The sequence below is a fragment of the Esox lucius genome, chromosome 13 (assembly GCF_011004845.1).
Source record: "Esox lucius isolate fEsoLuc1 chromosome 13, fEsoLuc1.pri, whole genome shotgun sequence".
NCBI lineage: Eukaryota > Metazoa > Chordata > Actinopteri > Esociformes > Esocidae > Esox > Esox lucius.
The window spans coordinates 2661037-2671762 of NC_047581.1; the positions used below are offsets into that span (position 1 = coordinate 2661037).

Here is a 10726-nt window from a genome sequence, read left to right on the forward strand (position 1 = left end):
AAAGTTTTAAAGGACCTGCCACCACTAATAAAAGCAGCAGGGACTTTCGAATTCCCAAGACACTGAAGGCCTACAGTGTCCCAGTACCCTAGAGAATCAATCAAATTAATACAGACACCTACCTTGTCTAAGTTCTTTAAATTTCATTCAGTAAATCTCTGTCAGACCTCCAATTGAAGGAACTGGCTTTGGACCCGTTTTTGATTAATTCCAAATAGACAATGAATGTAACAAATGAAATAAATATCTAAAGAGTGTATTACAATTACAATACAAGTAACAAATATAAAAGTTTGCAAGAGCAAAGATGCAGGTAGAAGGGAGGAAAATGCAAGAGAGAGGTTCCCCAAACCCCGTTCTGGTTTATATCCCAGAAGTAAAGGCATGGGGGTTGGTTTACTGACCATAGGATAGAAAACTAATCCTGAAGAATGGACTCCTCATCAATTAGGGAAACATTCCAATCTGTCATCAGACCGTTTCACAAGACAAAGCGGTGTTGTCTCGAGAACAAGATTAGTTAGATAATAATCAGCAAATCTTTTTGTCCCTGAAAGTGGGATAAATGGCAGTTGTTTGGGAAATATTGCTTAAAAACGTGTTGCTATGGTTACTGGTTTTGCAATCTATTGAGTTTGGTGAAATATATTTTGGTAATTTTTTCAGATTTAAGTAACTGAAAAGTAGCGGAATATATGAACTACGTTTTCCTCTATCTTGCTGGGAAGGTGGGTTAAATGGCAGTAGTTTGGGAACTGTTGCTAAAATCAGGTTGCTATGTTTACTCCAGTTGCTATATGTTGAGTTTGGTAAGGGATATTTTCTGATTCTTGAAGATGAAAAGTAGAGGAACATTTAGGTAAAACTGTGTTTGTGTATCTGGTTCAGAAATTACTTCCTATTGGAGCTGCTTTTGAAAAGTAGGAAAAACTCTTCATGTCATGATATTTTTATATTTTTTTTCTTATTCAAATAGCTGAGAAGTAGTCGAAGATATGAAACACTATCTCATTTGCAAAGTGGTCCAAATTGCAGATATTGGTTAAAATTTTAGAAATTCTGTTAAATTATTTCCTTAAATTGCTGTAAGTTTTGTTCTGAATTATATTTTTGGTAATTTTGTTCAGGTTACAATAGCCAAGAATGTGAGGACACTCACAATACTTTAAAGGTTTCTCTACGTACTTCGGAAAGCTGTTAAAGTAAGTGGTTTGCAAAAACTGTGACTTTTCAAAAAGTAAAAAGAATGTTACAATGGGTGTTATAATGGACACTTCAGAATTCCGAAGAAATCCCATTCAAGTCAATGAAGTTTTAAAATTTAAATATTTTAAATATTATAACAGTTATCAAAAGTTTGTATACCAGCAACTTAATCCTGAACGTTTTGAAGTTCAAAAGTTTCTAGCTTAAACGTTGTAGGAGGAGTATCTAAAGAATATTAATTATAAGCAACCATGGGACGGGGTTCTTCTGTGACATGGTTAGCATGGCGAAGCAGCGTTAACAACATTGTAATCAAATGGCAGCAGAAATAATCCCATTGTAAGCACTTTATTATAAATTTTACTCTGGTCAGCCATATTGTCTGCAATCTTGTATAATTTATTTTATTTTTTACATCTGTAAGACACATCAATGCCGCTGTCCAGGTCAATCAGAGTTATTGTTGAATTTATGTAGATTTTTATAGGTTTCATAAATTTTTCTCTGTACAAAATATCCAAGATGGCAGAAAAAATGCATTAAGGCTTGCCCTGTGGTGCCCCCTGTGGAGGAATCTGGTTAGGTGTCTGTGTGGATAATATAACTGGTCTGTATTTTCATTGTGCCATAATGTAATGCACACATGAAGTGTAAGCATCTGTAAGTTTTATACTGGTCAGCCATTTTGTCTGCCATCTTGTATTATATCTCTTAGCTTTTATCACCCTATAGGGAGACACATATAGGCAGGGGTGGTTAGAGTACTGAAAATCTGTACTCAAGAAAAAGTATTGTTACTCATCCTAAAGTCTTAAAGTTAAAGTACCACCTGAAGAAACTACTCAAGTAAGAGTAAAAGAGTACTTGGTCCAAAAAGTACTTGAGCACTAGTTACATATTTTCTTCAAGACATTAGCGCCATAATAACAACAAGGAAAAATTATTAAAGAAATACAAACGCAAACTGCATTTTTAATGTTTGAATAGGCATTTGTTTTATAGTCATGCAGAATAGAAAACAAAATAAATTGCAAAAAGAAATAATACTGTTTCTATTAATTTGTGTTGCAAATAAGATTATTGTGAATTAAGACCATCATACATGTTACTGGTAAAAAAATATATATATATCTTGTGTAGTAATGCTCAGTACATCTTGTCAATCAAATAAGCAACCTGGTTAGCAGCAATTGCTTTCAACTAAAATCTAGCTAGCTAGACTGGGTATTTTTGGTTACTAAAGTGCCTTAAAGTGACTAAAGTGACTAAATAATAAAGTTTGAGTCAAGCCCAAAGAACCACTAATACAAATATACTAACAAGCTGTAGTGTTATTATATGTTAGCTAGAATATTACTTTATAGTTAGGATATTTTACTGCATTTCGTTGTACTGTACTTGTACGTGTTCAATAAAAAAAAAGTAAAACAAATAAAATAAAGATAGTTATAATAGGATTTAGCTGGCTAAGTAGCATGAACCGCTTAGCTAACCTGCCCTCTATGTGCTTGCAGAGGTATGATGAGTTTTTGAAAGCAGAGATGGTTGCGTGTTTGGGAATAAAATAAAAAGACAACATTTCATGATGACTGTGTTGCCTATTTTAAATGTAAATCGTTGTGCAACTGTGGCCAGGGATTGGAATTTCCCTTGTCAACGTCCTCCAATTGACAACTTTCCATCTCGATGTCAGTGTTTGTCATTTAATTAGGTACGTCTGTGCTCGAACTCCGATGCACATTGAAAGGAGCGGGAGGGAAAACATCACTACACCACGATATTTTTTGACTAACGACTAAAGACAAAATTGTTACAAAAGAGTTGGTGAAATGTAATGGAGTAAAGAGTACGATTTATTTAAAAAAAAATACTTGAGTAAGAGTAAACAGTACTGTGATGGCAATTTTATTGATCAGAACTCTTAAAGGAGGAAATAAAGGGACGAAATTCTCTTGGCACAATTTAACAGTTTTATTAAGAGAGACGCGTCAAATAAGAGAGATGCGTCAAACGCTTACAAACATAATCGTCCGAGGAGTCTCTAACTTAATACAGGTCAATCAACAGTATTTAAAGATAGAAAAGGGGTGTGGTAAAATCCTGCACGACTGCCCCAACTCAACAGGACACATTCCCTTTGTTCTATTACAACCTAAGCTTCACACAAAGGACAAGATGTACTTCGCCCATAGGTAACATCTTCAATTCTAAGAGTTCTTACAGCATCTGGACAGACAATAGATGCCCTGATTAGTTATACAGATGTGCAGATAAAGAGTAACCATTTCATCTGCTGATGGCGGTCAATGATGCCCCCTAGGCAAATACCAAATCCCCCACATTCCTTTAAAGGGTACTCAGCCCTTTAATCAGTGAGAATACATTGGTTAGAGACATTTCCACAACAGTACAGCCCCCAGAATGTGACTAGAAAAGTACTTGTTCCTTTTAAACTGTACTCATTTACTCATTTGCGTTACTTGTAAAGCGTTACTACCCACCCCTGCGTATAGGACACAGGTTTGCCGATTGCCAGGTCAATCAGTGTTATTGTTGATTTTAAGTACATTTTCATAGGTTTCATAAAATGTTCACTCAACAAAATATCCAAGATGGTGGGCATGATTGGTTCTTGATGCAGCATTGCACCTCCTGTGGTATTAGGCATGTAGACAAAGAATCAGCATTCTAGGTCAATCGGGGTGGAAACAGTGTCAGTGTGACAAAAATGTATTGGGGCGTGGCCTGTGGTGCCCCCTGTGGAATAATTGGGAACGGTGTCTGAGTGGTAGGTTTACATGGTCTATATATTCATTGTGGCATAATGTAACACACACTTGAAGTTTATGGATGCATTTGTTTTACACTGGTCAGACATTATGTTGTTATATACAGATGTCGCTTGTTTAATTAAAGCATTTTCTTACCGCGGTAAGATCAGGTACGATGGTTACTTTCGTAACCCCAGTTCTATGAGTGGAGTGTCGCCCATAGGGGCTTTGCTCCTATTGGTTTACCCTCTCTGCCAATCGGCAGTCACTGAAAATTTAAATATGCAAATAGCATTGCTCTAAGCCACCTGCCCCATGGCTATAAAAGCAGTGCACAGACCCCAATCAGCCTCCCTACATACCTTTCTTCATGAGAAAAGCAGTCAGTGACAGATCAGGGTCCGAACCCTATGGGCGACGCTCCACTCATAGAACTGGAGTTACGAAAGTAACCATTGTTCTATATCGTGAAGCTTTGCCCATAGGGGCTTCGCTCCTATTGGTTTAGGGCAAAGCGAGCGAGCCCAAGATGTACTCCCTGTCTGACACCCACCTCAATAAGAGATAAGTACCAAACGGGACGGCCCAGGCGTGGACACCACGCCACGGAGCCGCTTCCATCCGACTCACACTAAGCACATACGGTTGCGTGCTGACCACAGCCCTCAATCGAATGCACACACAACACCAACCCAACCGGTACCTCCTCAATCAGTCCCAACTGAATCGGAGTGTCCGAGGCCAGCCCAGAGAACACGACCAGACCCGGACTCGGCGCCCAAGTAGACGCTCAAGCACCACAAAGGCGAGCGTCCCACACACAAGTGCACAGGCATAACGGAGCTGTGAACGGACCCATACCCATGAGCCGTCCCAGTAGCTCTACGGACCCAGCTCACAATCTGACTCAGCCACGCTGAGCACAGAGTGGGCCAACGTGCCTGTGGCCATGTCACGCAAGTAGAACCGGACAAACGGCTACGGCATCCCCTAGGACGGGGCAGCACAGATGTCCTCCACCCCCACGGCCTTTAACAGTGCGGCCGAGGCCGCCACCCCACACGTGGAGTGGGCCCCGAACCCAATAGGCATAGGGACACCACGTGACGAATAGGCAAGATCAATCGCCTCACACAACCAATGAGACAGACGCTGTTTTGACAACGGCTCACACACCTTAGGGCCACCGTGACACACAAAGAGTTGTGTCGACAGCGCACAAAGGTCACTGACCCGCTTAGCAGAGGTCAGAGCCAACAAAAGGGCAGTCTTAAGTGACAGCATCTTCAAAGGTATTTGGTCAATAGGTTCGAACGGCGTGTCACACAGCGCCTCCAGAACCAACGCCAAATCCCACTGAGGCAACGTCCGCCAGGCCACCGGCCGAAGACAGCGGAACCCAACCGTTTAACCAAGGGGTGGCTAAACACAGACACGCCATTGAAACCCTCATGACATGCCGAAATGGCACAAGCGTACACCTTCAGTGTGCCAGGGGACCTTTGCTGCTCAAAGAGACTCTGCAGGAACGACAGGACACTGCCTACGTCACAACAGAGCCCACACCCCTGTCTTCACACCAGTGGGCAAAGACACCCAAGCGGTTAGAGTAACTAGCCAGCGTTGAGGCAGCCCTCGCGTCCTGAATAGTCGCGACCACCTCCGCAGTCAGTCCCTGACGCCGCAGTCTGGCCCTCTCAGGAGCCAAGCCCGCAGCGGCTGGTCCAGCACAGGGAACGCCCCTATCGAGCAGTTAGCCTGCGACAACGCCCCGTGGCGGTAAGGGATCGGCCACGGCGTCCCCACCGCCATCTGAGCCGCCTCCGCGAACCACAGGGCCCCCGGGCGAAAAGGGCCGGCCAAGATGAGTGACAGCCCTTCCGACCGCACCCGAGACATGACCGGGAGAATGCACTGCAGAGGGGGAAAAGCGTACAACAGGGCTCTCGGCCACGGCCGGTGAGCCAATGCGTCCACGCCCAACGGGGGCCTGTCCCGTGCAAGAAGAGAGTACCACAGGGGGCAATGAGCGTCCTCCCGGGACGCAAACAAGTCCACCTGCGCCCACCCGAAGCACCTCCAGAGCTCAGCCACAATGTCGGGGTGAAGACGTCACTCGTCGTCCCGGGGACCCCCCCGGGACAACAGGTCTGCGCCCACATTGAGCTCTCCGGGAATGTGCAGAGCCCTCAGAGACCTGAGGTGCACGTGAGCCCATTCCCAAATCTGCACCGCCAACAGGTGGAGGGGTAGAGACCTGAACCCGCCCTGCCTGTTCACGTAGGCGACCGCCGTGCGATTGTCTGACCACACTAGCACGCCCCGTCCCCGTAGGGCCGGCGCGAAGTGCAGTAACACGTGCCGGATCGTGTCCAACTCCAGCCAGTTGAGAGAGAAGCATCTGTGAAGACTGGAACCCGAACCGACACCCTGCCCATGGGAACCCCCCGGAGCAGAGTGCGCGGGTCCCTCCAAAAAGCCTTGTCCCGCCCCAAGGAGGCCGGGACCCTGACCAACCGATGCCGGTGGCGCACCGGGTCCAAACGGAGGCAAGCGAACCAACGTTGAAGACCCCTCATGTGCAGCAACCCCAGCGGGACCACCGCGTGAGCTGACGACATCAGACCCAAGAGAGACATGATGGCGAACACCGACACCATGCGGGACGGCTGGACATGTGCCAAGGCCCGCAGAGTGGCCTCTCTCCGCGCCTCGGACACCCTAGCCCTCATAGAGACTGTGGACAACTGGAGCCCCAGAAACACCACCAGTCGGCAGGGCTGGGGAGCACTCTTCCCCCAGTTCACCGCAAAGCCCAGGCGAGTGAGCTGAGACACTAGCCGGAACGTGTGAACCCTGGCCTGTTCCGCCGAGTGCGCCAGAACCAACAGGTCGTCCAGGTAGGCCAGAACCCTGACCCCCTGACCCCTCAACGGTCCCAGGGCAGCATCCATGCACTCGGTGAAAGTGCGGGGGGCCAACGCGTACCCGAACGGAATCCTCGTGTACTCGTAAGCCTGACCCTGAAAGGCAAACCGCAGGAACTTCCTGTGGCGCGGCAGGACAGGGACATGGAAGTAAGCATCCTTCAGATCGATGCTGACGCAAAAATTTCCCGGGGTACACGCACTCCAGGAGACGTTTCGTCGTGAGCATGCGAAAAGGCTGCTTTGACACGCATTTGTTCAAACATGCAAGTCCAAAATCGGCCGCATGCCTCCCTTCTTCTTGGGAACCAGGAAGTATGGGGAGTAAAACCCCCTCTCCCTCTGCCCCAACGGGACAGCCCCGTTCTCCAGAATGTCCGCAATCTCCCCCTGCAGGGCTGTGACCTTCACAGGAGACGACATGACGGTCTCCACGACCCCCGAGAACGGGGGAGGCTGACAGTGAAACTGCAGCGCGTACCCCTTCCTCAGCGTCACGCCCAACCACCCCGACAGAGTGCATAGCTGACGCCACTCTGAGTAGAACAGAGAGAACGGGCGAGCACGCAGCTGAGGGGCCGTAGCCAACCATTGATTGTACGCGTCCTCTGCCTTGACCGCCGCGGGAGGGCCGTCCATGAACAGCCAACCCGCCTAAGGCGGGGCCACCTCGAAAGGGAGAGGACGACACACGCACCACCTGAGGCGAGCCGTCCGTCTCCCCACCGGTTACAGACGTAACCAAAGAGACAGAGGCTCCAGCAGGCGGCGCATCTGAGCCCAGTTGACCCAACCTAACCACAGGACGGACAGAGAGGTCTGCCCAGTTCAAAGGAAGGCTGCCCGGACCTCCATCCCGGTCCGTCCTACCAGGGTCGACCGGGAGAGAGGCCACAGACTTATGGAGTCGGACATCCCCGTCCCCAGGCAGAGACTGAGGGGGGGAAGCCCGCTCGCTAACCATGCCCAGGCCTACAGCGGCCGTCTGCAATGAAGGCTCACTCAAAGGTAAATAAGTTGAACAAACAGCTTTATTTACGCAAACAGAGGAGCACCCCACCAAACACACACAGGGTGGGGAAGCATCCGAGGGATGCTTCTTGAACGGCGGCGCCTTACGACCCCCATCAGCCTGTCTGCGTGGAGGAGGAGGAGGGGACGCCCTCTGGGGGCGAGGCTCCCTCACCTCTCGTTGAGCAGGGTGGGTCGCGTCCTGCTCAGTCGACCCCGCCGCCTTGGCACGGCGACGTAAGCTCGGCGACGTAAGCAACCCACCGGCTTCCGGAAGGCCTCAGCAGGAGCCGAGGACACCGTCGATGTGGAGGGGACGGGCAGGAGGGGCCCCAAATGGAGACGCCTTCTTCTGTCGCACCAAGGCCTCGGTGACAGAAGCACCAAACAGGGCGTCCTCCTGAAGCGGAGCACTCAGGAAGGGCACCTTCTCTGGTTCCTTCAACGACGTCAGGGCCAGCCACAGGTGCCGGACCTGCACCACAGAAGTCGCCATCACCCTGCCAGCCGACAGGGAGTTGGCCTGGGTTAGCTTGAGTATGGCTGCAGAAGCGCGTGCCACCTCGCTGACCTCAGCCGGGGACAGAGAGGTGCGGCCCTCTGTCATCCTGGCTACAGCCGCAGCCAGGAGGCCCACGTTGTTGCAGGCCGCAAGGGACTGCACTGACAACGCATACTGTTTCTCCGCCAGGCTGGCGGAGAGACGGTCCCTCACTGACGGCAGGGCGGGGCGCTTGTCTGACCAGTTGCACAGACCCGGAACCAGCGACGACGCCAGGGAGGTCTCCAGAGGCGGGATGCCCTTACTCAGGGCCTCCAACCGCCCCTCCACGGCAGTGAAGGGGAGATGGGACTTCACCGTCCCTCTGGTCGTGAAAGGCGTGCTCCATGCCTCCTCTGCATACTTACGCAGCGAAGGAACCTGTGTCCAACGGACCACCTCGAAAAGGTCGTCCCCCTCCTCTGGCGCGGGCACCGGCATGGGTATGCGCAGGCGCTGTGCAGCAGCAGAAATGGCGGCGAAGAAATCTTCCCTCACCGCCAGGGGGTCGGTACCCCTGTCCACAGGGGCGGTGACCTCCTCTTCCTCCTCAGAGTAGGAAGAGTCAGAGGAGGAACTGGAATGCCGCCGCTCCCGCTCAGCCGAGCAGGAGGGAGCAGTTCCAGGGGTGGGCGGAGCCATCACCGGGCCGGTCCCCTCAGCCGACGCCCCCAACTCCTGAAAGGAGTCCTCCTCATCGAGGAGAGAGAGGACGTCGGCGAGCGGGACCTCCTCGGCAAAAAATGCAAGCCGCTCCATCCTCACCAGCAATGGGAGAATGGCGCAGGCGGTTCATATCGGCTCCTCTTTAGCACCCTCTCGAGCGTGGTGTGGCCCCAGACACGCACAACACAGAGGCCCTCATTTATCAAAAGTAGGAACACCAAATTTCCAGCGTACACCTGGCGTACACCCAAAACCACGGTGACTTTGAGATTTTTTTAATATGGACGTTGGCGTACTCATTTGTTGGCACTCTCAAATCCTACGCCAGCTCAGGAGGTGGTGTACGCACGTTTTGAGTTAGTGCGGAAATGCGCAGGAAAAAAAATCCTAACGGACTGACAAACTAAAAGAAACACATTCAACTAAAAGAAAGGACTTCAAGGTTTAATTTGTGTGACTTTACCAAAGCATTTGATTTATATGTATTCCTTCAGATGCGAGCCTGTGCACTTTACATGTCGTTTCAGGGTTAGGCCCGGCAGTTGCGCACGGACTGGGTTCAGTAATAAAAGGCTTTTAATGACCAAAATATAATTCAGACTGACAAAATAATAAAAATGACATTCTTCTTCTTTTAAATAATAATAGAAATAATAATAATAATGACATTCTTCTTCTAAATAACAATAAACGTCATTAATAATAAATATCATAAAATAATAAGACGTATATTACAAATTGTCATGCAATTATTAATGTGAATGAATGGTACTCCACATCATATCATCATCTTTTATTCCTCTTTTTAAACTGCCAAATAAAACAATTCTATTTCTTTCTACCTCCCTGGTGATCGTCTCAATCTCCACGTCAGAGAAGTTTACATTTTTTGCCGTCTTCCGTGTGTCCATGGCGTAAAATGGGGGCGTGGAGGAAGCGTGTTATTCTAATGACGATCGTTTTCATCCGCAGCATTTATCAAGGGCAGGTATTGCGTACACCTGGATTTTAAAGGTACGCACAGCTTCATAAATCAGGCGGTGAGAGGAGTGTAAGCAAAATCTTACGCCAACATATACGCCTGTTTCCACGCAAGAATGATAAATGAGGGCCAGAGTGTGCGTGTCCAAGACCGGGTCCAACGCGTCACAGCCGCAGGCTGACATGGAAGTCAGAGGCTGGGGTGCCGCCCTAGAAGAAGCCGCTCCAGCGACAGAAGATGGTGAAGTCATCCTAGACTGTAGTAATTCACCGGAATGCATAAATCAAACTTTCTCGTGAAGAAAGAAGGGAGGCTGATTGGGGTCTGTGCACCGCTTTTATAGCCATGGGGCAGGTGGCTTAGAGCAATGCTATTTGCATATTTAAATTTTCAGTGACTGCCGATTGGCAGAGAGGAGCGAAGCCCCTATGGGCAAAGCTTCACGATATAGAACAGTGAGGGAAATAAGTATTTGATCCCCTCTCAATCAGAAAGATTTCTGTCTCCCAGGTGTCTTTTATACAGGTAACGAGCTGACGTTAGGAGCACACTTGTAGACCTTCACTAGGCTGGAATGGGCTACAAGACCATCGCCAAGCAGCATGGTTAGAAGGTGATAACA

General features: G+C 48.6%; 1 pseudogene; it reads right to left on the minus strand.

The window, feature by feature from the left end:
• Window positions 1–5645: 5645 nt before the first annotated feature.
• Window positions 5646–7543, minus strand: LOC117595427 (annotated as a pseudogene).
• Between the last annotated feature and the right edge of the window lie 3183 nt (window positions 7544–10726).